At 44.2% G+C, this 22,336-nt stretch overlaps 1 protein-coding gene across 1 annotated transcript in view; it reads left to right on the forward strand.

Moving 5' to 3' along the window:
• LOC124622465 (torso-like protein) overlaps window positions 1-22,336 on the forward strand; it is a 523,109-nt gene that overhangs the window by 193,090 nt on the left and 307,683 nt on the right. Inside the window, exon 2 of the mRNA XM_047148169.1 lies at window positions 8,058-8,136. The gene's annotated coding sequence lies outside the window, so the exon portion shown is untranslated. The remainder of the gene's footprint in view (window positions 1-8,057; window positions 8,137-22,336) is intronic.

A 22,336-nucleotide genomic window follows, 5' to 3' on the forward strand; every position in this document is an offset into this window, starting at 1 on the left:
GAATTGGAAATAATGTAAACACGCAACGTTTGAGTGTTAATACAAACAAATGTGTTTAAATAATAATGGATGTCTCGTTATGTATCCTTTCGAATTGTTAGCTAGTAAACTGGAAGTGAAACACGGACGGTGAATAGTTTAGACAAGAAGAGAATAGAAGCTTTCGAAATATGATGTTACAGAACAATGCTGAAGATTAGATGGGTAGACCACATAACTAATGAGTAGGTAGTGAACAGAACTGGAGAGAAGAGGAGTTTGTGGCACAACCTGACTAGAAGATGTGATCGGTTAATAGGACACATTCTGAGGCATCAAGATATCACCAATTTAGTACTGGAGGGCAGGGTGGAGGGTAAAAATCGTAGAGGGAGACCAAGAGATGAATACACTAAGCAGATTCAGGAGGATGTAGGCTGCTGTAGGTACTGGGAGATGAAGCTTGCACAAGATACAGTAGCATGGAGAGCTGCATCAAACCACAACAACAACAACAACAACATCAACAAGCTAATAATTGTATTGCGTCACACCGAAATGAGTTCTTCAACCAGAAAGGGATGAGCTAACATCTGTATTCAAACCGTAGTAGAACGGAAATATTACGTTTTCGGTCATGGGTTCCTGTTCAAAATACTACGTACTTCAAATGGTTCAAATGGCTCTGAGCACTATGGGACTTCACGTCGTAGGTCATCAGTCCCCTAGAACTTAGAACTACTTAAACCTAACTAACGTAAGAACATCGCACACATCCATGCCCGAGGCAGGATTGGAACCTGCGACCGTAGCAGACGCGCGGTTCCGGACTGAAGCGTCTAGAACCGCTCGGCCACTGCGGCAGGCTTTTCACTGTTGCTTAGTGTCTTCGTGGAACAACTCACCGCTAAGGCGGCGAAAGTTTGGCAACACGTGGTACATTAATGAGCGTTAGAATGCGTCTGTCGTCAGCCCGTCCATTGATGGAGCCGGTCCAGCGATAGCAACCTTCTCCTAACCTCTTCGTTACCTCGGTCCACATATGCAGACCATTGTACAGTATGTTTAGGCGTATTTTTCCGTTTATAGACCAATCGTCTACGAGTATGGACCTCCTAGTTTTTAGTTTTAAAACTAGGGCGCAGCATTTTGCAAGGAACGCTTTGTTTGTTAGTCTACAGCTGGTCATACGCGGGAAATGGTTACATCTACAAATCGAAAAATATGTAAATAATTATTGTGTCTAAATAGTAGACTGAGAACCTGTTTTTTCCTAACTTTCGCTAATTACTGCAAATCTGTATAACTTTTGCTCGTTACTAAGAAATAACCAATTTCCTGGAGGTCCTTTTACGTGGACCTGAGTGCATAACCCTTATTTACTAAATTTCAAATTGGTCTTCGATAATAGAATACTGAAATAACCGTTATTTTTACACCCTACAGTAATACATAAAATATCTTCTGAATGACAGCAATGTGGAACAATATGATTGGGAAGATGAATTTTTGACTGAAGTTTGTCCCGCTGATCTTGATGAAACTGACTGGTAAACAATAACAACGTTAAGATGTCGTGCCAGTGGCTAGGATGGCGTCCTTGTACAGAGAATTCCTCTGACAGTGAGAATGTAGAAAAATATGAGTAAAAAGCGAAGAAGAGCTGCGTTGGAACCAATTTCAGAAGTTAGACTTTAAAGTGTTGGCCAACTACAAAAATTTGTGGAGGCAAGGAATGCCTCAAAATACAGGAAACGTGGCTGCAATTCTGAGATAAGAGACATATTTTTGCGTCAAATATGAAACGCATTTTAGTATTGTGAAAAATAAATATTCTAAAGCTTATCATTGAACGTAGGCCTATATTAAAGATTTATTTACTGGCGTTATGAAATTATTACTCGCCAGAAATTTCCAGAATCATCTGCCACGAAGTTTCGCCAGAAATTATTGTATGTTTAGTATTTTCTTGCATTTGTGAAGTTGTTTTACAGCACCAAGAAATACCTGTATTGAAAATAATGTAATTAAAACATTTTAACTTTAAGAATCCTATTTTCTGTGTGCATTAGCAAATACAGTTTGGGTTTCAATTGAGATGTGTGAAGTGCTAATAAAATGTTCTAATTGAAGAAAAAGCGAAGAGTCGCAAGTTTTCATAATACGTGGGATCTGAGGTCCACATACGCTAATCATCAAAAAATATTTCATTTCCATTTGTATCATGTTTGTTTATTACTTTGCTGGAAAATGTGAAAAGAAAAAATTCCTATGATTTTTTTATATCTCTGGAGTGAAGAGGCTGAACATTTGTAAAGCATGGGTACACAGTCATGCAGCAGGAACACTCGGTGTAACAGATACGCAGAGATGTAGAAGCGCGGACAGGCTAACGATAAATGCAGGATGAGTTCGAATCTGACACAGAGGCCACCAAGAGATGTTGCAGGACGATTTGATTCACAGATACAGTTGTATGGCTCTTTCCGTGTATAGTGATTTTACGACTATGACGAGTGGGGCCTGAAGATGGCATCAATGTAATGCCGAAACTGGTAGCACATAGAAGTTCATAAAATGAAATAAATTTCTACAATACATACGGCTGTTGGTAAATTATTGTATTAAGAAGGATTTCGAATCTAGTCAGATACTGGAGATTTACGGAAGAAACGTGATAGAAATGCGGTGATCGTGTGTGAATGGGGAATGCTGCCATTCTCATAGTGAGATCCAGTCGAGAAACAGTATAAAATCTCCGCGAAGACGCAAGGTGTGCGTCCCGTTATGCAGGCAGAACAGTGCCCTGCGGGGCGCCCGCTTTGCGAGTTCTTGTTAGGCCCCGCTCGTGCCTGCGTGGCTTGATCGCCGCGCGGCCCATCAGTAAGCAGGACGGGTCGGCCAGGCCCTCTGGCTAAGCACGCTCCTCACGGATGCCCCTCGTGAAACGAAGACAACCAACCGCTTTCTCTGCAATCGCTTTTGCGTAACTATCCCACTCCATATCACTTCGCTTTCTTGATCTGACCTATTCCGATAGCTGATCAATAGTGCTGCGTCATAGAACCGGCAGTAGGCTATTTCTCCCCAATGTAATGGCTTGCGTGGTCCTAAACTATCGGAGCAAAAGTGTCCGGACACCTGTTAGTGTATATTAATACATTACTCGCCATTAAAATTGCTAAACCAAGAAGAAATGCAGATGATAAACGGGTATTCATTGGACAAATACATTATACTAGAACTGACATGCGATTACATTTTCACGCAATTTGGGTGCATAGATACTGAGAAATCAGCACCGAGAACAACCACCTCTGGCCGTAATAACGGCCTTGATACGCCTAGGCATTTAGTCAAACACAGCTTGGATGGCGTGTACAGGTACAGTTGCCCATACAGCTTCAACACGATACCATAGTTCATCAAGAGTATTGTGACAAGCCAGTTGCTCGGCCACCATTGACCAGACGTTTTCAATTGGTGAGAGATCTGGAGAATGTGCTGGCCAGGGCAGCAGTCGAACATTTTCTGTATCCAGAAAGGCCCCTACAGGACCTGCAACATGCAGTCGTGCATTATCCTGTTCAAATGTAGCGTTCGCAGGGATGGAATGAAGGGTAGAGCCACGGGTCGTAACACATCTGAAATGTAACGTCCACTGTTCAAAGTGCCGTCATTACGAACAAGAGCCACCCCATACCATCAGTCCGGGTGATACGCTAGTATGGTGATGACGCATACACGCTTCCAATGTGCGTTCACCGCGATGTCGCCAAACACGGATGCGACCATCATGGTGCTGTAAACAGAACCTGGATTCGTCCGAAAAAATGACGTTTTGCCATTCGTGCACCCAGGTTGGTCGTTGAGTACACCATCGCAGGCGCTCCTGTCCGTGATGCCGCGTCAAGGGTATCCGCAGCCATGGTCTCCGAGCCGATAGTCCATGCTGCTGCAAACGTCGTCGAACTGTTCGTGCAGATGGTTGTTGTCTTGCAAACGTCTCCATCCGTTGACTCAGGGATCGAGACGTGGCTGCACGGTCCGTTACAGCCATGCGGATAAGATGCCTGTCATCTCGACTGCTAGTGATACGAGGCCGTTGGGATCCAGCACGGCGTTCCGTATTACCCTCCTGAACCCACCGATTCCATATTCTGCTAACAGTCATTGGATCTCGACCAACGCGAGCAGCATTGTCGCGATACGATAAACCGCAATCGCGATAGGCTACAATCCGACCTTTATCAAAGTCGGAAACGTGATGGTACGCGTTTCTCCTCCTTACACGAGGCATCACAACAACGTTTCACCAGGCAACGCCGGTCAACTGCTGTTTTTGTATGAGAAATCGGTTGGAAACTTTCCTCATATCAGCATGTTATAGGTGTCGCCGCCGGCGCCAACCTTGTGTGAATGCTCTGCAAAGCTAATCATTTGCGTATCACAGCATCTTCTTCCTGTCGGTTAAATTTCGCGTCTGTAGCACGTCATCTTCGTGGTGCAGCAATTTCAATGGCCAGTAGTGCAGGTGATGTGTCCTCCCTCAGCCTTTATGTTGGCTTGAACGCTGCTGGGGACACTTCCAGTGGGGTGTCTGAAGCTCTGTGGAGGAATGACAGTTCATTCTTCCTCGAGAGCCGAAACCGGAGAAAGTGGTGATGCTGGGCGCTGGGGACAGGAGTGAAATCGACTACTTAATAGGTAGTCAAATGAAAACGATCGTTGACTACAGAGGGTTATGTTCGATTGCTGGGAGACCATTTGCAGCCGTTCGTGTACTTGATGTTCCCAAACAAAGATGGAATTGTTGTGGATGACAACGCGCTATGTCACTGAGCCACAGTTGTTAGCGATTGGTTCCAAGAACACACTGGACAATTCGAGCGAATGATTTGGCTACCCACATTGCCCAACACAAATCCCATCGAATATTAATGGGACACAATCGAGAGGTCAGTTCGTGCACAAAATCCTGCACCGACAACGCTTTCGCAATTATGGACGGCTACGGAGGCAGCGTGGCTCAGTATAGCTGCAGCGGACTTGCAATCACGTCGTATTGCTTCACTACGCCGGACAAAAGGCAGTCCGGCACGATATCGGGAGGTGTCCTGTGACCATCAACAGGCAAGGAACAACCTCAAATGTGTTTGTAGAAGGAGTCAAAGTAGAATCTGTTTCACATTTCAAGCACCTAGGAAGCGTGATCTCGAAAGACACCACCATTAAGCAGGGAATACTCAGCACGATCCAGTTTTTACAGGCAAATCAGACATCTTCTCTGGGATAATAAAATCCCACGTAAAGGAAAAGCGACCATGTACCACACCTGTTTCGTAACAATCAAATGGCTCTGAGCACCATGGGACTTAACTTCTAAGGTCATCAGTCCCCTAGAACTTAAAACTACTTAAACCTAACTAACCTGAGGACATCACACACACCCATGCCCGAGGCAGGATTCAAACCTGCGACCGTAGCGGTCGCGCGGTTCCAGACTGTAGCGCCTAGAACCGCTCGGCCACCCCGGCCGGCTGTAACAATCCTATCATATGCTTTAGAAACATGCACCATACTAAACAAAGATCTGAGCAGAATTCGGGCAATAGAAGTGAGATTCATTAGAACTATGGACCAAACAGCTAGAATGGACAAAATCAGGAATGAGGTGAGCCAGCCGGGGTGGCCGAGCGGTTCTAGGCGCTTCAGTCTGGAACCGTACGACCGCTACGGTCGCAGGTTCGACTCCTGCCTCGGGCACGGATGTGTGTGATGTCCTTAGGTTAGTTAGGTTTAAGTAGTTTTAAGTTCTAGGTGACTGATGAACTCAGATGTTAAGTCCCATAGTGCTCAGAGCCATTTTTTTTAATGAGGTGAATAGAAAAGTAGCTCGTATTGAGGGTACTGTAACCAGTGTCATAAACAAATGCAGGCTTCCGTGGTACGGGCAAAATAATGTGCATGAACAGCCAAAGACCTGCCAAAAAGTCTTTCAAACTGAACCTCGTAGGAAGAAGACCCAGGGGAAGACCAAGAAAACGCTGGATGGAGACTGTAAGATCGGATGTGGAGGAGAAACGACACGAGTGGGAAGCTGGCCTGAGTCACAGCGATAGGATTTACGTCGGGGGACGTCCATTCGCCGAATATCCTCCTGTTCCAAGAGGTCCCCCACCTGCGGTGTTCTATTCGGTCGCGCAGTGTCATTCATTAGAATGAAATCAGACCCGAGTGCACACCTGAAAAGACGCTCATGGGAGAGGAGTACGGTGTCACAACAACGGCGACCTGTGAGCTTGCTGTGTTCAATGATCTGGAGGTCACTACACCTCGCCCATGCAACGTCGTCCCTCTGCAGACCGTAACACCTGGACCACCACACGATGATGTTCGAGAATGTTCCTGGATGCATTACATGTTCCCACCTCTCGTCATATGAGGGTACGTCCAACATCGTTGGACGTAAGGATTTTGTAAGTGGAGGTCTTATGCTGTGGGAAAGCATAATGTTGCGTGGGCGTACGGACCTCCAAATCTTTGGATACGGTAGACTCACCAGTCATCGCTGTTGTGATACCTTTCCCATGTGCGTATTTTCAGGGGTGCATTCAGACCACGCTAGATTTTTATGCGACCGCATGGAATGAGGTGGAGGAGCTCTTGGAACTAGAGAATATCCAGTGATGTGACTGACCTACACGTTTCCCAGACTTCAGTCCCCGCGAGCACGTGTGGGGTGTGGTGGGGAGACGTCCACATGCGCCATCGACCATCCACCACTTGTCAACCGCGCTGATGGAGGAATCAAACACCGTGCCGCAGGAACTCCTTACCATTTTGCGGCGTGTATGGGAGCACGTTGGAGAGTTTGCATTGCCGTGGTGGTGGTGGTTGTCGGGATGTTTTAGGGGGACTAAACAGGCATTGCCGTGCATCGTGGTCACACAACCTATTAAAAAGCATCTAACGCATTTTGTAACGTCCATCATAAATCGCGGTGACTTTAGTATAATTACTGTCTATTTAAAGTGTCAATTCTGTTTCTTTCATTCCGTATTCAGGTTTCATCGAACTATGTTACTTTACAGTGACACTCGTGCGAAAGTTACTTTCGTCCTTAAGTTTTGGACATTAGTGTAGGAACTTCAGTCACCAGTCGCTTAGACGAGAAACAAGTAATGTCTACACTGTTATATTTAAGTGTATTACAATTTACCCGAAAATGTCTTTCTACGAAGGTAATCCCAAAAGTAAGGTCTCCTATTTTTTTATAAGTACATAGACCTGTTTATTTCTACAATGGTTTACATCAGTTTACAGCGTAAACATTTAGCTATTTTTCGACATAATCACCATTTCTGTCGATGCATTTTTGTAGACGCTGTGGCAGTTTTTTTATGCCCATGTCATACCAGCTCGCCACCATGCTGTTCAGAAAGTTATGAACCTCTTCTTTCTCCTGGTCATCGGAGCTGAATCGCTTTCCGGCCAAATGTTCTTTTAACCTAGGGAACAGGTGATATTTACTGGGCTGGTGATTATGTTCCACTGAAACTATTGCAGGAGAGCAACGGTTTGCCGAGCGATGTGCGGGCGAGCGTTTGTTGTCATGGAGAACGTGTACGCCCTTGCTCAACATTCCTCTTCTCCGGTTCTGAATTGCCCGTTTGAGTTTTTTCAGAGTCTCACAGCACCTGTCAGCGTTAATTGTGGTCCCAGCGATTCGGCTCCGACGACGAGGTGAAAGAAGAGGTTCATAACTTTCTAAACAGCATGGCGGCGAGCTGGTATGACATGGCATACAAAAACTGTCACAGTGCTACGAAAGTGCATCGACAGAAATGGTGATTATGTCGAAAAATAGCTAAATGTTCAAGCTGTAAACTGATATAAACCATTGCAGAAATAAACAGGTCTATGTACTTATAAAAAAATAGGAGACCTTACTTTTGGGATATACCCTCGTATAAGTGATGTTAGAGTATTTTAAAAGTTTGCCTGTACACAATACTGTGACGATCTCACCTGAAGCAGCACGTGTTTTGACAACTGGGTTCTCTCTTCTGATGCAGGCCCAGTCGTCCAAAGCTGCACTCCCTGTCTAGTCCGGTTGCTGTGGATTGCCTTTGCTGGCGAACCTTCTGTCGGGTGGTGAGTACCTGCAAACAAGATTCATTACTGTGGCGATGCGTGTTTTTACCGTAGTTTAATTTTATTACTTGCTACTGTTACTTGTAACAAAGTTGGCAAACTATGGTGCAGTTGTGAGAGAACATAGCTCACACACCAAGCACATACTTGTACAAAATAATGTGTGTAAATGCAAGATTAGAAATAGTCTGTTTACAATGCCCTTAGAACTTGAGTGCCACCTACGTTCGTGTCCCACATGTGTTTAGTAAATTCAGACTCTATATAGCGTCAAACAGCAAAAATCGTTGGTCTGTTCACATGTTTTTCATTTTTCAATCTCCACTATGTCGATAATTTCATTTTCCTTCTTTGGGAGAGACGTTCTGCCCAATGCTCTAAATGATAAACGAAGCAGCGATGATTTTTTATAAGACAAACACATCAGAAAATTTTACATACGCTGTATTGTATAGATTTTATAGAAGGGCAGCGACTGTGACCGTACTCAATCACGAATCGATGGACTCGCTACCTTGGTAATATTGGATGTAGAATCTATGCGCAAATGGAATTCTAGCGTACGAAGGAATTGGAGGATGGCGCGAAAACGTGTTGAACTGCCGCCTGCGAGCTAACATCCCAAAGATGTTGGGGCTCACATGCGGTTCGTCTTCGTCGAAATGTCTTGGCTCAAACTCTTCTAGGGGTTGAATCGGACGTGTCACATTACACGCTCTAAATTAGACACTTGTGACCCTTTGGTCAAATTGTGATGGCAAGTTTGCCAAATACAAAGTTAATACAACCTATAATAACAGTAATAATAATATCGGGAACTATATTAACTACCCATGAATGATGTAGGCCACGCAGTTGCGATTTGACTAGAATAATGTTTATTCAGAAAGAACACTAATAGCGAAAGTGGTCGTATTTAGAATTGCTATTACACTAGAGCGCATACCCATTTGACACAGTTCGATCATTCACAATCTCATCGCGAAACACAATACTCCACCTCCATATTTACACGAAAAGTTCCCTTTCCTGAAGCCGTTCATCTGATTGCCTAAAGCTTATTCTACATTATTTTACATTTTAACATATTTTAAAAATCAAAGCTTGACCACTTTCACGTTCTAAGGAAAGTAACACTAATATCCATTACATAATAAACATAAAATTCTTTTACATAAAACCAATACAATTTCGTTCTTAGCTTTGAATGCCACGGCCAGTAGCCTTGCACCAATGTGCTTTCTGATAAATAAATAAAGAACAAAAGTAACTATTATGCACTAAACTTTACAACAAATATTCTATTACCTAATGATTCAATAAGGTGTCATGCTGTCATTGTTCATTGTGTTTTGTGTCGAGGAAATGATGATCTGGTACTTAATTGAAAATAGTGGTAATTTAAATTTACTGTATCTTTTAAACAAGTAAAGTTACAGAGTTGGTATTTACAACGTTTGTCATTTTAATGACGCGCTTCTGTATTAAATGTTATCGTTAAGATCGACCAAAGCGTTTAGATTTTAGCATTCAGGTCTTTGTTACAAAACTTGCTAATTTCACTTTAACAGTAAATCCTAAACTATTATAGATATGGTTCAAATGGCTCTGAGCACTATGGGACTTAACATCTATCGTCATCAGTCCCCTAGAACTTAGAACTACTTAAACCTAACTAACCTAAGGACAGCACACAACACCCAGCCATCACGAGGCAGACAAAATCCCTGACCCCGCCGGGAATCGAACCCGGGAACCCGGGCGTGGGAAGCGAGAACGCTACCGCACGACCACGAGATGCGGGCTATTATAGATATGATCAGTATTCAAGTTTTATTGGGATCACCATGAAAATTTATGGAGGATGGCAGATTAAAATTAGTGTGGCTTGATTCCATGCATTACTACAGAATTAAAAAACGTTTCCCTTCATGGCCGATCTTAGCTCCGCCATTTTTGACACTGCTACGTCTCCCTGGCCACAAACGCCTTGTACTGGGCTTCTCTATGACGTAGGTTCTCGTCTGTCTCAGCTGCACACTGCAGCCCTTAGGCCTCAATAGACAATAGACGCCTGTGATTTTCCCCATCTCGTGGTGAATTTGCGCCCTTTGTGGCACGCGGTCCTGGACGACAGGGTTCGTTTCACAATTCCTGTGGGGTGACTCTTTCTGCCATATGCTTAAATGAGAGCGAAGTGTTCGTTGACTCACACGCCTGCCATACTACTTTCTTATATATGAGAATGTATCTGTGTTTTCTGGTTAAAATTAGTCGTACAGCCACAGTAGTTCCTGAGCTTGTAAAAAGCTGTAAAATCCCAGGTATCGACGTCGGTCGGTGAGGCCTGGCACGAAGTCGGCAATCCAAAACGTCCCAAAGGTGTTCTGTAGGATTCAGGTCAGGACTCTGTGCAGGCCAGTCCATTACAGGGATGTTATTGTCGTGTCGTGTTATTGTCGGCCGCAGGCCGTGCGTTATGAATAGGTGCTCGATCGTTTTGAAAGATGGAATCGCCGTCCCCGAATTGCTGTTCAACAGTGGGAAGCAAGAAGGTGCTTAAAACATCAATGAAGCCCTGTGCTGTGATAGTGCCACGCAAAACAACAAGGGGTGCAAGCCCCCTCCATGAAAAACACGACCACACCGTAACACCATCGCCTCCGAATTTTACTGTTGGCACTACACACGCTGGCAGACGACGTTCACCGGGCATTCACCATAGCCACCCTCTGACATCGGATCGCCACATTGTGTATTATTCGACACTACACACAACGTTTTCCCACTGTTCAATCGTCCAATGTTTCTGCTCCTTAAACCAAGCGAGGCGTCGTTTGGCATTTACCGGCGTGATATGTGGCTTATGAGCAGTCGCTCGACCATTAAATCCAAGTTTTCTCACCTCCCGCCTAACTGTCACAGTACTTACAGTGGATACTGATGCAGTTTGGAATTCCTGTGTGATGGCCTGGATAGATGTCTCCCTATTACAGATTACGACCCTCTTCAACTGTAGCAGGAAGTGTGAGGGTCCTGTCTGTGTCGCAGCGTCATATAGGGTGACAATTATTGAACAATGTGAAATAAAATCGTCATAACTTACGAACGGTTTGCATTAGGATGTTCAAACTGCACGGTTGGCCTCGGCGCATGATGGGAAGTACTGTGCGCTGTATGGTTTGGTTTAGCGACGAAGCCGACTTTCATTTGGATGGGATCGTCAATAAGCAAAATTGTCACATTTGGCGGATTGAGAATCAGCATTTCATGATCTAGAAGTCGCGTCACCCTCAACGGGTCACGCTGTAATCATTGCGATATACCTTGATGGCACGGTGATTACCGACCGGTACGTGTAGGTTCTTCAAGGTGATTTTATCTCCATTACCCAAAGTGACCTTGATTTCGACAAGATGTGTTTCATGAAAGCGGAGCTCGACCCGATTGAAACAGGAGTGTGTTTGATGTACTGGAAGAGCACTATGGGGACCGAATTCTGACTCTGTGGTATCCAGAGGGCACTGGCATGGGCCTCGACTGGCCGCCATATTCTCCGGGGGTGAACACTTGGGACTTCATTTTGTTGCGGATATATTAAAGGCAAGGTGTACAGAAATAACTCCAAACCATTGCCGAGCTGAAAACAGCCATTCAGGAGGTCACCGACAGCATCGATGTTCCGACACTTCAGCGGGTCACGGAGAATTTCGCTGTTCGTCCGCGCATACCATCGCCAATGATGGCAGGCATATCGAACATGTCATAACCTAAATGCGAATATCTGTAGTCGCGTTTACGTATTGAATGAAGTGTGTACACCCCGTAGTTCGTTACTAATTTCAGATTTCATATAGCTCAATAATTGTCATCGTGTAGCTCAGCATAGGAGATCTGAAAATGTCCATCCACCTGGCGTCTTCAAATGGTGTTCTCGTTCTTGCATACCTGTAGAAGTAGCACTCATATCGCGAATCCGGTGTTCTTGTGGTGAGGCTATAATAGTCACTAGCGAGTTGCCTACACCTCACTATGGCGTTAAATGAAAATCCAAAGATTACTGGGAGGCCAGAGGGGTTTCATTAGTACTAGTCCGCCGGGGTGGCCGAGCGGTTCTAGGCGCTACAGTCTGGAACCGCGCGACCGCTACGGTCACAGGTTCGAATCCTGCCTGGGGCATGGATGTGTGTGGTGTCATTAGGTTTAAGTAGTTCTAAGTTCTAGGGGACTGATGACCTCAACAGTTAAGCCCCATAGTGCTCAGAGCCATTTGAACCATTAGTACTTGCCGCAGAGGGAGCCATAAAGTGATGTCATAATTTGTAACAAACGTACGCCCACGAATTCAGAAATGTTACGCTTCTAATACTTGTGTGTTAAAAACGTGCAACAAGGTGTCAATAAAATTTTACTTCCTAAACTCTTCTCATAGTATTGCTTGTATTGCTTGGAGAGTCGTGATTTCTTCAGCCCTTATTTTGCCTTGTCATCATTACGACTTCGCTGTGCGAGTCCGCATCGAGAACTGAAGTAGGTGGCGCGAATCACTTCGCTGGGCGTGCTTTTAGCGGGAAGCCGAAGACACACAAACGAATTCGTTTGCCTCTCGGTATTCAAATGTTATTGAAATTAAATAGTAAAATGAAAGTCTGGACTGAATGGACAGTAGCTTCTTACTGATTGGTTTTCCCATATATTTATTAGCGAAGTCTGAATTACAATTTACCGAAGAGTAATAAATAAAAATATGTGGTCTGGCGCACTGGCGCAAGGGTAATCCTCCATTATTGTGTTGCGGCGGGCGGCAGCCAACCAAATTGTACAACTACTAAGATGACCCAATTTCCCACGGAAGTGGTACTCTGTGTTCTAACTGCTGCTTGCAGCTCACTCTACCCTCGTATGTCATCTAATGGATTTTCTCGCAACCAAGAAGTGAAGCAGGGGATATTAATATTGAGGCTCCGAGAACCAGAAATGTTGCACTACGACAGTAGACCCGTACCTGAAAACAGACAAAAAAATTAATTGCGTAACTAACTTTATTTTTTTCGCGGCGATAGTTAAAAGCTGGTGACTACCTCCCTGTGGCTTACGCAGTCTCATAGGTCACACGTTGCGGCCGCCTTCTGCAGCCGTGGTGCCCGCTCGAAGTCGGCGAGGCGCAGCGGCAGAGTCCAAGGCCGGCGTGTGCCGGCCAGCCAGTCAGCGGGTGTCTTCTTCTTCTTCTTCTTCTTCTTCTGCCTGCCTCGCTTGTGCAACGTGCGCAGCAGCCGCTCCCGGCCACTCTGCCAGCGCAGCACCTGCCGAGAGCAGTTCAGCAAGCTGGTGTTTGGACAGCTGTCCACTGGACGCCCCCCACACCCCCTCTTCCTCAATCTGATACTCAGTTCGTCCAGTTATAATGTCATCCAGCCTTCCAAGCCATCTTATTCACCCTCTTCTGCCACTCCAATATTTGCTTCCACGATTCTTCTTTGCAAGCAGTTTCTTCGCACTACATGTTCCAGCCACGATGTGGGTTCTTGTCATTTCCACTTCTCTTCTTTCCCATCCCATTTAAAAAAGCATTCCTTCATTCGTCATTCTGCGAATGCTTTTCACTTTTGCCAGAAGTTTACACAAGCTCATTTCAAATCTGCCAGGTAATTGAAAATTGTTGCGATGCCGCCTTGAGCTGTTGGTAAGGTAAGTTTCAGTCGTCTGACCATCGTCAGGTTCCAGTATACCAAACAGCCGCGCGGGGTAGCCGCACAGTTTAAGGCGCCTTGCCACGGATAGCGCTGCTCCCACTGTCGGAGATTCAAGTCCTCCCTCAGGCATGGATGTGTGTGTTGTCGTCAGCGTAAGTTAGTTTCAGTTAGATTGAGCAGTGTGTAAGCCTAGCGGCCAGTGACCTCAGCCGTGCAGGGTAGCCGAGCGGTCTCAGGCGCCTTGTCACGGTCTGGGCGGCTCCCCCCATCGGATGTTAAGAGTCCTCCCTCGGGCATGGCTGTGTGTGTTGTCCTTAGAGTAAGTTACTTTAAGTTAGATTCAGTAGTGCGTAAGCTTAGGGGCCTATGACCTCAGCAGTTTGGTCCCACAAGACCTTACCACAAATTTCCAAATTCCGATGACCTCAGCAGTTTTGTCCCATAGGAACTTACCACCACCTCTGTACCAAACAAAATAATACACAAGTAGCATTGTAGGCTTAAACTGTCACGAATCTGTTAACTGATCTGAATTTTAATGACAACACACACTTAAATTCTTGTATTGCCACCTTGAGCTGATGGTAAAGTACTTCATTTTATACAGCCAGTTTCAGTCATCAGGTTCCAGTATACCAAACAAATTAATACACAAGTCACATTAAAGGGTAAAACTGTCACGAATCTGTTAACTAATGTGAATTTTAATGACAACACACACGTAGTAAGGTGTCACATATTCACATAAAACTATTCACACTATCATTTAGACGAAATATAAAATCGTAATCTTCATCTGATAAAACCACGAATAATGCATTGGAAATAAAAGTGCAGGGTCAATCAAAAAGGACTTTACAACTTTGGAATGTTACTAGGATAATTTACTAGGATAATTTCCAGAATCGATAGATGTGTAATTTTCTATCAAACACTTGCATGAGTGCACCATTCCGCCACCAGGAGCGCCAGTGTAGTAGCAGCAGCTAAAATGGCTACTTTCATTGGTGCGGAGCGTGCTCGCTGTGTGTTTTGATTTCATGAAACGAATTCTGCAACATCTGTTCTGCGTAAACCACGCACCGAATGCTCTAAAGAACCTCCAAGCAGGCAGCGAAAATCTACATGCAACCATCGAACACGTTCGTCTCAGCGTCAGAATTAATATGTTTCGTGTCCTTAACAAACTGAAAGTGTACGACCCTTTCTTCTTCATGGAGAAAACTGTCACTGCTGTTGTGGATCTGGGTATGGTCGAAAACTTTTTGACTCCACAGATCGATGAAGATGGCATATTCGCACCGAATATGCTAAAGAACCTCCAAGTAGGCAGCGAAAATCTAAATGCAACCCTAGAACACGTTCGTGACAGCCTCAAAGTTAATGTGTTTTGTGCCCTTAGCAAACTGAAGGTGTACGACCCTTTCTTCTTCATGGAGAAAACTATCACTGGAATTGTGTCTCAGGATATGCTTCAAAACTTTTTTGATTCCACAGATCGATGAAGATGGTCGAGATGGGATGCTTTACTACCAGCAAGACGGTGCACCGCGTCATTTCGTCACTGAAGTTCGAGGTTTACTCGATATCGCTCACCAGATTTGACACCACTGGATTTCCTTCTCTGGGGTTTCAGTAAAGAAACGTACCAAACAGTTTCACCAACCTGAAAACTCGAATGTACGCCGCCGCTGCATAAGTTACGCCCAGTCTGCTGCAACAAGTGTGGGAAGAAATTGATTAACCAGTGCGATGTTTGTACCCTCACAAATGCTAGTCACCGCGAACCAAAAAGACGCTTGACACTTCTATGTGGAACTTGAGGTTGTTTGCTACAAAGTGACAGATCTACCGATTCTGTAAGTTATCTAAAATTTTCGTACCATTCAAAGCTATAAAGCCCTTTGTGACTCACCCTTTGTATCATAACACAGTGATGTGATTCATTACGAAATCCACGTACCATTGGGGGAAGCACCTTGCTATCGTATTGGTCAGCCACATTTCAGGCGCTCAAAGCTCTGGTAAATTTCATCTCTTTGGTCCCACCAAAGGTGGCCAAAGGATCGACTCAAAGATGATCATATATTCACATTCACTATCTGCGGTTAGCAGACGACCATACATTCATTCATTTCACAGATCTCACCAAACTGGATGTAGGGATTTACTTTGTGGGAGTGCACATGTGATCAATTAAATAAATAAATTGTCATTCTTTCCCACACTGGTATCCGGCTTCGCTGTATTAATTGAAATTGAGTTATTTTACAAAAAAAATGTGTTGTTCTGACAAAAATAATGAAGTATTTCGTACCTATTTTCAATGTCGGGCGGTACTGTACCCTTTCACCATAAAGACGTAAATTATTCACATTTGTACAGAGTTACCTCTTATCATATCGTAATATAAATTACGTAGTAAATCTATAAAAACTGCGCTAGGGAGTGTACACATTCATGTTAAAACTGTAGCGACTGAACAGCTGATCACTGTTTGCTGGTAGAGCCAAAGAGGTCTACATACATCGATAGCGATATACACTAGAATCATACGATTACTAAACTGGACGTTGTCTGCTACGATAAGTACATGTGACAGTCGTAACAGTGACCTATATGTTACATCTCATAAAAATTTGCGCGTGTTACAATCACAGTTGCGGTGACAGAAAACAAAATATATAGAGTAATAGCTAACATGTACTCATAAACACTACTGTGAAACGAGCTATAGTCACATTCGTATGTGTACTGCTTCCTGCGTTTAGTAACTTTTGTGGAGCAGGCCATAGACATACGTACAATATACAGCTAGCGGAATCGTCTAAATATATACACAGTAACAGATGTAACAAGCTCAGTTTCTCGGACAAGTTTTATATGAGTATACTTACCACTTACCACGTTAAAGCGGCAGTTGCGTGTATTGGACAAATAGCTATATCAGCATCTCTCTTAACACATTAAAACAGCAGCTGCATGTAAGCCTTATTTGAATTGTGGGTAGTTCCCGCAATGGACCAGGAATTGCTCCATTATTTATTTCGCAACAGATGATCAAACTGACAGCAAAACGCAACAGTAACTAGGTAATGGCCACTGCATTGTTTGAAGCCTTACACAACAGTATTGTTGGTATCATTATTATTATTATTATTATTATTATTATTGGTGGCTGTGAACAGACACAAAGCATTGGCATCCTAGAGTCTTCCAGTTTCTGCCAGTTTAGAAGTAATGAGTCCACCATTCAAGTGATTTACAAACAATAAGCATAGTGCACACATTTTAGCTTGTCTGATTTTAAACGGAGCCGTAGGGTGTGGGTGAAGCAAGTGTCGCTAGCGAGAGGAGTAGTGCAGAAATAGTATGTTTTATGGAAAGTGTATACCCACAGTGTGGGTAGTTAGCTTTCTCTTCTGACAGGGAGTTGTAGATAGCGTTCACGATACACTGAGAATTGCTTCGTCATTCCGTGAAACAGGGTCGTCAGGTATAAGCAGTAGCATTCGATTCATTGACTCATTACTTTTTAGTACAATGAAACACCTACAAAAACTAGGTATCATTACCTACGTCATTTTAAAAATAAGTGTGTACAAAGAAAATTTTTTCCGCTTCTAAAGTTGATGGTGGGGTGTGGAGATGGAGGATGGAGTGGGGATACACCAGCTAATATCAGACTGCACTCAGGGGTGATGGTCTGAAAAAGGTTAGGTTAGGAGCCACAGTCCTATGCAATATATCAACACGGCTATTCGAGCAAGCTGTTCCGGCTACTGGGATAGTTTTATTAAGTAAACAGTTGTGGCGAAATTAGCAAGTGACCTCATAAATAGAGATGGAGGTTTCCGCTTAAATTCTGCGTGGAATTCCGCTGTCGCCGTTTTCAAACAACTGAGGAACAGAGCTGATGCTACCTCACCCGTTGGTTATTAATATTTGATAGTATTTACAGAGAAAGAGAGAGAGAGAGTGTGTGTGTGTATATGCTCCGCAAACTGAGGTTTTAAATTTCCTTGTACAGCTGTCTTTCGTTGAGTCTGTGTCGTAAAAATGACAGGGTGTGCACCGGTCGAAATATCGGCAGTTGTCTTACTACGTTACCCGGCTGCGTTGTTTGAACCAGGACGCAGATGATGGAGAAATACGGGCTGAATAAGAGGGATAACTACAATTTATGACGGAGAGGGTCCTAAAAGTGGAGAAAATAATTCAGAACTAGGGTAAATATAATAGATACCAAAGTGCCGACAGTGGCAAACGTGGAGGTGCCGTCAAAATATCACTGGAAGGGAAGACCTCGGAACAAACGGAATATTTTAGGTACTTGGGAAATTTGGTGACAGATTATAGGAGCAGAGTGGAGGAAATAAGACGTGCAATATCGATCGAAGAAAAGGTGAAGGCTTGTTGACAGTGAAAATAATTCCGATAGAATTAAGAAATAGATTCACCAAGTGTTTTGTCTGGAATGTTGTATTTTGTGGCAGAGAATCCTGGACAGTCAGAAAGAAAAAGGAAGAATACTTGGATAATATATTTGCAGGAGGTGTTGCCCCACAGCTCTTATATATTTAAAGAAAAGTCGCATTACCGCCTTCAGCTGCTGGTAAAATACTTTATTTACAAAACATCATCAGGTTCCTATATACCAAATAAAATAGTACATAAGTAATATTACAGGCTTAAGCTGCCACGAAATTACCTGATGTAAATGTTAACAACAACAACACAAACGTAGTGGAATGTCACATACTCCCCCGAGGGTAGTAATGGCCACCAAGTTGGGTATCACTACCGTCGGATGAACGGTTCTGCAATAGCAGATTTACTCGGCTGTTGAAGCGTAAGTGATGTTTATGCTCGGTACACCGGTCCTGCACTGTCCTGATGATCTGACAATGCATGAGATGCTGCAACTGTAAAGGATACGATAGACACACGCCTTACGCAACCAAGATCATCCTTTAGGGTCGTAAAAGCGTCCTAACCTCAGATAGCGGTCGAAACCCACATTTCACATCATATATCCGCAAAAGACCGCCAATCTTGTTGGAAATGCTTTCTGCGTAAGACAGAAAGTTCGAACGCTTTTGTGGCACCTCGGTATTATCACATCTCATCCGATTCATGTCTTTTCGATAGCGCAACGCACGTGTAATCCATCTTTTACTATAACCATTCTAATGAAAGGTGACTTCGGAATGAGCTAACTCAGCTGGCAAACTCTCAGACGTGGGCCCTCTGAACCAAGATATGAGGTACTCCTTCGCTCTGAGCCGGGTGATGAAAACTATCAGCTTGCAGATATAAGTCAGTATGATTGGGGTTTCTACCAACGCCACACCCCAATGTACCATCAACCTTCGTCCTTGACGAATACATAATGGAACGGAAGGCAGACACCCTTTTCCATTTCCATAGTGAAGCGAACATTCGAGTGGCTTCAGTTCAGATGATCTTTTTGTAGCTGTTTAAATTCTCTCTTCAACGTGCAAAACAAAAAAGTAACGCTTACAAATCTGAAAGTAACCAGGCAAGTTTCAAGGTCGCCGGCCCTAAGACGCGTTTTTCCAAATTGATATTTTATGGGTGACAACGGATTACCCATCGCAACTCTGTCTGTTCACAGTACTGATCACTGAATAAAAAGAAAACAGAAACCAGCACGTGTGAAATAGGTTCCTTAATTTGACACCCAACTTAACCTCAACCATTCGTAACCAATTAGACGCGGGTGAAGGCAGAGACCAATTCTAAACATAATAAAATATCATTCAAGCGTATTCTTAATTGACTTCTTCTTTTCTGCTTCTACTACTGCGCGTCTTGCTTTTTCTAATCCTTGGTGTTTGAGTTTCTCAGGAGGAATATTGAGAACGTTTGGATACAAGCATCACTCCTGACTAACATTGCTTCGTGTACCCGCAATTCTGTCTGTCTGTCTGTCGTTCTTTCATTGTAATTGTCTGTCTTGTCCAACATTCCTTTGTTAGTATTCTGTGTTTCCAGTCTACACTAACACATTCTGAGGTCTTCAGTAAGACTCCCGTCGGCTGTTAGAATGCGTTTAAGTTTAAGTAACCCTGGCTGATAAGCTTACATCGAATTTTGCATCCATTTCAGTGAGTTCCACCGCGCCACACCTAGATGGAAAAATCACAGCGTCCTCCACTGAATCACTCTTTTGCATTTGGATGGGAAAACGTGTGACAATGTAAAATCAAAACTCGGTACTATTGCAGCCACTGATAGTCGAGCAAAAGTACTCGAAGTGTCAAGAGACTGTTGGTCTGTCGAGGGGCGCGGCAATTAATATCTTGTAACTCTTCAGGCTTTCCCGGCGATCTAATGACATCTTGGGCTGTCGGGTGTTCTGCCGGATATCGGCGTCGTACTTGCACGATATTTCGGTCACGTAGCTCGTAACCTTCATCAGGTGCGACCTGAGACTGCTCCTCGAGTGGACCTGGTCCAGTATTCATGCCTAAGTTGTAGATGAAAAACTTGTCGGCCCGTTGGGTGCCACGACTGCTTGCGGTGGACAACAAGAGGCCGTAGCAGTTTGAGCGACATAAATGAGATTTAATTTGTAGAGTCGTCTCCGTCGATGCGAGCTGGATTCGTCACCATACCCCGATAACCAAGAAACAAAACTATGCTCGACATTCGGTGAACCTGGTCCATATAAGACGAAGACTTTCGCCTCAAAAGTTACGGCAACATTTTTTTTTTTTTTTTTTTTTTTGGAGATTTTGAGGGTGTTACACTGATAGCCTTTCATAGTAAAAGAAACAACGGTCAGTGCACGGTACTACAGTGAGATATTCGACAAGAAACTGAGGGAAATATTTGGCGAAGAAGGAAGTGCTGTTTCATCACGACGCACCAGCTCATTCATCTGGATTTACCCCCTCAAAACTGCACGAATACAAATGGTAAAATATTCTGTTTCGACTCTGCAATTAATGATCATCATCAAATGAGCTGTTCAAAGGTAAATAAAAAGTAAGCTAGTAAACCACTACGAACCTAGAGCGTGTAGTTATTTACAGATGCTATTTTGATTTTTGTAATTTAGCTTCCTATCATGCTTTTAGTTCTCTTTCGAAGAGAAAATGTGACGATGACTTGCTAATAAGAAGAAACCGATTAGGGCAGCATTTTTGCCAATGTTCGCGTACGAGGTTGTCACTGTGTTTCTTTGACTGTGTGAGAGTACCTTACATTTGCTGCCAGCAGCTCTTGTGAGAAGTGCCAAGTTGCAATTGCATATGAATTTTTTACCTGATGCCTCGGGATGGTAAGTCCGCAACAGTTCGAGGAAATTTGGTAATTTTTTTTTAATTTGTCCGTCTCATTTGCATGAATATACGATTTTTGCTGCAGTGGTTGCCGGTTGCGGGCTGACGCGTCCATTCTCAAACGACACACCTTGTCATTAACCGTAACAGTTTGGTAAATGTTGATCCGAGATATTTGAACTCTTCCACACGTTTATACATGTTGCAGTTTGCTACTAGGCTCAAATGGCTCTGAGCACTATGGGACTTAACATCTATGGCCATCAGTCCCCTAGAACTTAGAACTACTTAAACCTAACTAACCTAAGGACATCACACACATCCATGCCCTAGGCAGGATTCGAACCTGCGACCGTAGCGGTCACGCGGTTCCAGACTGAAGCGCCTAGAACCGCACGGCCACACCGGGCGTCTTTGCTACTAGATCTCGTGCGTTATCAAGTTTTCTTCCTATGGTCATTACTCAATCTTTTCAGTGCTACTTGTAGCTCGAACCGCGATGTCGCTAATTCCACGGTCTGTTTAGATCTTTTCAGCTCATCTTGAGTGCATGCAAGATTACTAGTAAAACTAAAGAGAGACCTTCGCAGGGCGAGGAAAGTCGTGACAGACACTAAATAGCCGAAAACAGGAAGTGAAGAAGACGAAGAGGAAGCTGAAAAGTTCTTATTCGAGTCGCTATTTGGTTAGTCTGTCAGAAAAAGTCGTTACCTGTGTCGGTGAGAAGTTTGTGTGCGCGATTTGAAACTCCAGTGGGGAAGGTCAGAGATGTAATGTTGTAAGCTGGGACGGAGAACGGTGTTGAATGTCGGTAACAACATTATACGGAGTCGTGCGCTACCAGTGATTACGGACTACGGTTTTACTGGGAAGGCGTGACGATGCGCGGCCTGTCTCAAAGAGCTCACGGAGTGGCTTAGGTTGGCGCGAACTGTCGGCTTTGCGTCGGTAGCAGCAGCAGCAGCAGCAGTAGCAGTAGCCATCCCACCTCGAGAGCTGGCCGGTCGCGCGTTATGTGGCGTGGCGAGTAGTTAATACGGTGGGAAGAGAGGCCGGCCGTGAACTTTGGCGGAGAGTCGCCACGGCGTCAGGATCGCCTCACATCGAGACCAGGCGTCCTCGCAGCGAGGGTGACCAACAGGTGGCAGGTTGCGACTTGAACCCTGGCAGTGCTGACAACTTAAGTAATGCGCAGCC

Source organism: Schistocerca americana, chromosome 7 (assembly GCF_021461395.2).
Source record: "Schistocerca americana isolate TAMUIC-IGC-003095 chromosome 7, iqSchAmer2.1, whole genome shotgun sequence".
NCBI classification, from domain to species: domain Eukaryota; kingdom Metazoa; phylum Arthropoda; class Insecta; order Orthoptera; family Acrididae; genus Schistocerca; species Schistocerca americana.